Raw genomic sequence first — 7145 nt, 5'->3', positions numbered from 1 at the left:
GAATTACAACATTTACAAGTTGCCAATCATCTTAAGGGAGGCCTCCTTGTGCTCCAACAACAAATAGACTTGCTCCAAGAACAGATTACGTTTCTTCGATTACAACAAGGAGGACTATATAATGCAATGACTACTTCTGTCTGTCAGCTTTCCACTCCTGCACCCAATGTCACTGAACTTATTAACTACATCAAAGGCCCTTGGTCCCTTAAGTACTTAAACTTCACCCCAATCCTGCTGCATGAGGTTACCCGCCTAAACCAAACCACCATACAGCTTACTCCCACTGCCTCCTTTTTAGAAGAGTGCTTAAAAAGTTACAACAATGGTTTTCGCCATCCTCTCTGGTCATCTGGGGAGGCCTTGCACTTGTAGGGCTTTCTCCCCTAGGAATTATTAAATGCTTGCACTCCCGGCAAAAACGCCTCCAACGACGGGTCACCATAATGACGGTCCTTTTAAAAGAAAAGGGGAAATTTGTGGGTAGAGCCGGCCAGATCTGGTTGAGTCAGCTAGAGTAGCTGTTGAAGCACACCTCCTGCTAATAGAGATGTGACCCACAGTCATGTCCGCCTAGCTTGCCAGCCATGAGCTATCCAAGATCCCTACATGCTCCAAGGGGACCAAACAGTGCCTGTCACCAAGCAGTGCCCATCATCAACTCCCTGCTAAGTAATTGGCTGGGAAGGACTCCGGAGGTTGGGAAAGCTGGGGCTATAAAATCCCAACCCTTGTGCAGAAATAAACCAGACATGCTTAAGTCTGTTCTCCCAACATGTGTTCCTTGTGTGTGTCGTTCATGATTACCTCATGATTACCTGGAGATCTAGCCCTACAATGTAGCAATGGGGGAGGCTCTTATAGTCCTTCACTTTCACTAGGCTTGAAGCCAAGAATCTGTGATAAGTGGGAAATCAGGCAAGAGCTAAGAGGAGGACAGAGAAATAAGACATAGGAGCATTGTCCTTTTGTAACAGATACTGTCATCCAAGGTATGGGTGATTATACTCTATTCTTCTCCATACAACTTTTTGAGGAAATGCAAGACGGATAGAAAAATAATCTATTGAAATAATTTTGCAAAGAATAACTTCAATATTCCTGATATGGTATCTAAGGAGAATCTTAAGAGAAAAGATAAAAGTGGAGTATTCTTCGGTTTCCTCTAAGCATATTGTTAGCAAAATATATCTTTGAGGTTAGAAGTGATTGAACCAAAAATTGGTGGAGTACTGATTTTTGAGGGCACTTTAGACACAAGAAGACTCTCAAGGTAAAAGAAAAAAGAAAAAAGAATAGCTAAATATTTGTGATCACAGCTTCTTGGACTGGTATTTTGGAGACAAAGTTTTACATTAGAGATTGTCCTCATTAACATTGATGCTGGGTTTCCGTGGCACCGAAATGCAAGTGGAAAGTTTAATGGACTCGCTTGGATAAGTAAACAGCATGATAGAAAAAATAGAATATAATATTTACTGAATTATTTTGAACAATTACTTTGCCAGAACAAAGAAGGAAATATATAATGCAAATCACTTGACATAAACTTATGAATGAAAGTAGTCAATAGAAATGAGAGAAAACAGAGAGGACTGTTTCCTCTCCGGTGGAGTAATGGGTTCTTGATCTTGTTTCTTCCATTCTATCTTTACAAGCTATCAAGTGTGGCTCAGGATTGGAGTATACAGTTCAGACCAAGAGAACATGCAGAAGAAAATATTTGCAGCAGATATAGGTGATTTATAACCTAAAACAATATATTTAAATCTGTTAAAAATTCTCCTCTACCCCAAACTGCCCACTCTAAACAACTTTGTATGCTTTTCACAAGATTGTCTTTCATTAACTATTTAAAATTTTGAGAAGTCATCATCATACTCTATAGAGATTGCTGTTTGGTTGTGCTTTTTGTGTGTTTGTGTTTTTTGTTGTATTTTTTCACTGAATTACAAAAGGTTGTGCTAGTGTGTTTCAATTAAGTATGTCCATCTAATTGTCCAATGTTCCTGGATCAGAGTCACTCCTTCTATCCTTCTCAACCAACCCCTTCTACAAGATTTATTTCCGATTTACCACTTCCTTTCTCACATGTGTACATTGAGTATTCTAGCTGTACTTGACCCTTGTGCCATTTTTCATTCATTCTATGTCTTTACAATTATTCCTCTCTGGTTTCAACTTCCTGATAGTCATTCTGTTAAACTGTCTGCTCCTACTTTGAAAGGTTTATATACATTCCATGGAGTTTCAATTCTGCATATACTTAAACTGATGTCAGCTTATATTTCCATAATTCATTCATCTGAAGTAACAATTTGCAAGCCTGGAGACATGAAGCACCTAGACCTGATTTTATTCCCCTCCATTTGGAAGATTAATCTGTAGTCAACAAGAAAGTTTAAAAATGGCTGAGAATGTATTCCTATGGCTTTGTAAAGTGGTTTGTGATTATTTTATTTTACATGGGATAATATTTTCTACTACCTATGTGTTTTGGAAAAAGAAGAAAACTAAAATTTACTACTGTAGAGGAATATGATAGAGAAAGAAGACAGATTTTATGTTTGTCAAATCTCTGATGAGTACCCATATTCAAGACTTAAAGTCATATTTCTTACTATGTTAGACAGATAGGGAAAACATAAAACACCATATGATAGGGCAACTATTCATGACTTTTTAAAAAGTATTTTTTATGTGATGAAATTTACTTTATTAGCTAATGTTTTGGTTTGAAATATGTGAGGCTGATCTATTTAACAAATTTTCGAAAGCACCTACTGAAAAACACAAATGGTGAGGGGTCCTATTTCTTCACTTTAATGAATGGTTGAACCTGTTTGGCATTAGTGCTGGGTAAATAAATCAACTCTATTTTAACTTGCTCCCTACACTTGAAAAACTAGTAACGTCACTAAATATCATCTACTTGTGTTATTTTGGCAAATGTGTTTTTAAAAAGTTTATTTGAAAAGGAATATACTTTCAGGAGATTAAATGTAGGTTATCATTGGTTTGAGAATGACAACCTTTTTACACTACAGAACCAAGTTTGACTGAAGTACTAGTGTTTTGAAGCAATAAGGTTCTTCTCAATCAATGTTTTTTCTGAATTATATTTGAACTGTATGACAAATATTCCTAGCATTGGTAGATCAATTATGGATCTATCTTTCCAGGAACTATTTTTTGGCCTGATGATGCTAGACTGAAATCATTCATTAATCATTAGAAGAGGGGTATTACAAATCATTTTGTGACATTTGTGGTCTTGTTCACTCTTATGGGATGGTCATCTGAAAATAGAAAGTTTGAATTACTGTACTTTCACATTTTGTGATTTCACATTGCATTTTAAGTTGCCTTGCATTTCCCAAGTGCTTACTGCTAATTCCTGCATTTTAAGGAATTGGGCCCCTGAAATATAGGAAATGAGAAATTAAGATGGGTCTTCAATTACTTTCTGTTGGTATGTTGCATGGGCCTCGGTGAGATCTCTTGCCCTAGTTATTTGATGATGCAGGTAACTGGGACCTGGGATCCTAGGACCCGTGGATCCTGTGGAAGAATAATACCTTTTAGACATCATATCAGCAAAATTTGAGTATAATCAGTAGGAATGCTTCAGAAATATGGAGAAAAACAGTTTGGGACCAGCGAGTTAAAACAATAAACAGAGCAGCAGAGTAAAATCCCTTATAGAATAAAGAAAACAACATTGTTTTTTTTACCATGTGAATTCAGAAACCAAGAACAATTAGAAGGTATCACAAGTTTATACTGAAAACACTGCATTGATACTTTTTATATTCTAATATATATTCTAATCCTGATTATTTATATTCCAATCTATTTATTGTAATAAATATCAATTAATTTGTCAAATTATAAATTAATTCCAGTAAGATTCACTGTGTGAAATATAAAATCAGCACATAAATATAAAATATATAATATAAAAAAATGCTTTGCATTGTTCTCTTGTGGTTAAGGTAACAAAGGCAACTGTTTTAAAATATTATTCCATTACCTCTACCTCAGTGTTTGGTAGAATTAAACTTAAAGCTTTACCATTCGGAGATGTACAGCCTAGAGGCAAGAGGAAACACTGTGATTAAAACATTACCAATTTAAGGCCTAATAACAAGGAGAAACATATGGACTTCTCCTGGAGCCTCCTGAGTAGATAGGATTACAGGCATGAGCCATCAGCGCCTGGCTTAGTCTGAACAGTTCTGTCTGAACTGTTCATCACTTTATGATCCTTTGTAACTAAGATTAGTTTTGCTCCAATAAGACAATCTATGCTGTCAGGGTAAGATATTCTGGTAGGTCTGTTCTTACATGGAGCAAGAGTAAAGGGTCAGGCAGACATTTGTGCCAGTAAGACCTCATTTGGGAAATTTTAAGCTGCAGAAGTTTAGAAGTAGCTCTTAAGCAAGGCTTACTTTGAATCCATTAGCTCCACAAAGCTAAATCAGTTAAAAAATAAGTACTTGAAAATCCATCACCTTTGGACCTAGCTATGAAGGCTTCAAAGTATGATCAAATTTCAAATGAAAAAGACTTAAAATAGTTATTGACAAAAAATTGCAAATGTGAGCAATTGAACAAACAATATAAGTTTTTTCCACCATACACAGAATTTTGCAGAAATAAGATGAATAGCAAATTTGGGAACAATATGTTTCCTGGTTGCAAATAGGCAACCAAGGATATATGCCTATCTTAAGTTTGCATCATTAACTATGTAAATTTAGAAGATACTACATGCTTCAGCAGCATGTCTACCTGAATTACAATACAGAGATTAACATGGCTTTTGCACAAGGATGATATGAAAATTTGTGAAGTATTCCATATTTTTCATTCTTCAGATGCAAGAAATGAAAAACAGTTATGAGAGTTCCGGGAAGATGGCGGAGGAGAAGCTGGAATCTGAACAAGCTCTCGCATAGAAAGCAGTTTTAGAGTTCCAGTGAACAGTCTTAAGCCAGAGAATCACACCAAGTGTGCCATCACAGGACAGAGAGTTAGACAAGAGAGGGCAAGCCAAGACAAGGAGACACATCTGAGCGCCTGCCAGCAGCCGCTGCGGCGGCGGCAGGGTTGCAGCGGCGACTGCAGCCGCGGCCATACCTGAGTGCTCACACAGAGAGTCCGGGACAAAGGAGCCAGACGCAGCGGGCGAGAGGATTCTACTCAACACCAGCAAGAACCGACAAGGAGCGGACATCTTCATCCTGCAGTTTGCAGACCAGAGATGACCCAGGATCCAAGACTCGGCGTGAGTAGAAGCCCAACGTCCTCACTCCTTCTCAGGGAGCAGAGGAGGGAAGGCCACCCCTCCCCCCCCAGCACCGGTGATCTCCATCTTGGATACCGACAAAGCTCGGAGGAGCTGCTAGCTCCAACTCAGGCCTTGGAATAAAACGAGTCATTTAACAGGTCACAAGAACTTAACGGCGAAGTGACCTGACAGACTCAGCTCCATCCAGGGAAAAGTCACCCAGTTCAGGCACCAGACATTGGAGTGGCTGTCCTCACTGGGTAACCAGAGCCAGAGGCTGCCCCTCCCTCTAGCAGCCTCCACAATCAATTGAAAAACAGAAACCCTGAGAATGGCTCCAGGGTGGGCTCTGTGAATTTTTCACAAAATAGCCCCAGGGAAAAGCGACTGTTTGTTGAAAGGCCTCAACTCTACCAGAACCTAGCCTCATCACCCCTCTTTTGTGATTCTCAAAGCAGATCACCCTCCCGTTAAACTAACCTGGGAGGGGGATCTCAAAATCTTGGGTAAAGCAGAGCTTTTGTCTGCCTGTTCGAACAAACTGACTTAAGAAACCAATCAAGCCACAGGACCTCAAGCTGACCAGAGACTCCAACAAGAGGCTGGTTACAGACAAAAGGGAGATACAGGATTCTTCCCACCCCTCCCAAAAAAATCAAAAAAAAAAATCAAAGAACTTTTTTTCTTCTTTTCTTTTTTCTTTTTTTTTGGTACCTTATATATATAAAACATTTTTTTTCCTTTTCTAAAATTTTTATTAATCTTTAATTTTTGCCTTTTTTGAAAAAATAATTGTTTTCCAGTAACTTTTTTCCATCTTATAATTTTTATTTTAGGAATACATGAATGTACGTTTTCCTTTCTTTTCTTGTCTTCTCTCTCTTTTTCTTTCTTAATTATCTTTTTGTTTTTTGTCTAGCTCTACTGAACTTCTGATCTTTTTTTTTCTCCCTTTCTTATCCTTTTCACCTTTTCCTTTCTTTTGTTCTTCTGTATGTGACTTAACTCTTGTCCTGCACATCCTGATTAACCCATAGTTAAATAGTAGACCCTATCCCCCATTGTGTACACACTTAATCCACAAATTTATTACTCAATCCAAAACCTCTGAGACTTAAATTCCTTAATAGCAGCACTACCTCTTTATACCTATATAATATTTTAAGCATTTTTTAAGTTTTTCACATCTCCTCTATCTCCCTCCTGTTTTCTCATTATATTCACATTCCTCTCTAAATAGATGGTCTTTCAATCTCCATAACTATATTAATTTTTACGTTTCTAATTTTTTTTCTGGTCTCTTTTCATTTCCCTTTCCCTTTCTTCTTTTTCTCTCCCTCTCTACTTACATCCTACCCAACCTATTTCCTGCATTGAGATTAGGACATAGTTAACTCTCCCTGTGCCTCCCCACACCAATCTATTCCTAATTTTTACCCACATCTCTCCCTAACCCTAAAAATTCCTGGTTTTCCAAATTCTTCTCTGCGGTTCGAAGCCCATTAACATATAGTTGTTTGATGTTGAATAGATGTATCTGTTGAACTAGATTGTATCTGTAGACTATTGACTGTATAAATGCAAACGTTGGTTGATGGTTGCCTTAAGATAGTGTTCTAGCACAAAACTGGTGCTATTTTCATCTCAAATGGGCAGAGTAAGCCGAAAAAACACAAGAAAAATGGCAAATCCGGGTATCTCAATTCCCAATCTTGATAATCAGGGGTCAGATCAGATAATGAACAATCCAGAGGAGAGTTCCCAAATAGCTCTACAAACACTGGTGGCAAACATGATAAATGAGAAGCTTGACAACTTACAAAGGACTCTGTATGAGCGGGATAGGGAGAGA

General features: G+C 37.8%; 1 pseudogene; it reads left to right on the top strand.

Moving 5' to 3' along the window:
* The first annotated feature begins 4773 nt into the window (after nt 1-4773).
* On the top strand, nt 4774-4870 carry LOC122096344 (annotated as a pseudogene).
* The last annotated feature ends 2275 nt before the right edge of the window (nt 4871-7145 follow it).

The sequence above is a fragment of the Dipodomys spectabilis genome, unplaced genomic scaffold (assembly GCF_019054845.1).
Source record: "Dipodomys spectabilis isolate Male_0828 unplaced genomic scaffold, ASM1905484v1 ptg000368l, whole genome shotgun sequence".
In the NCBI taxonomy this organism is placed as follows: domain Eukaryota; kingdom Metazoa; phylum Chordata; class Mammalia; order Rodentia; family Heteromyidae; genus Dipodomys; species Dipodomys spectabilis.
The sequence above is the reverse complement of the archived record's forward strand: the minus strand, read 5'-3'. Positions and strand labels throughout refer to the sequence as shown.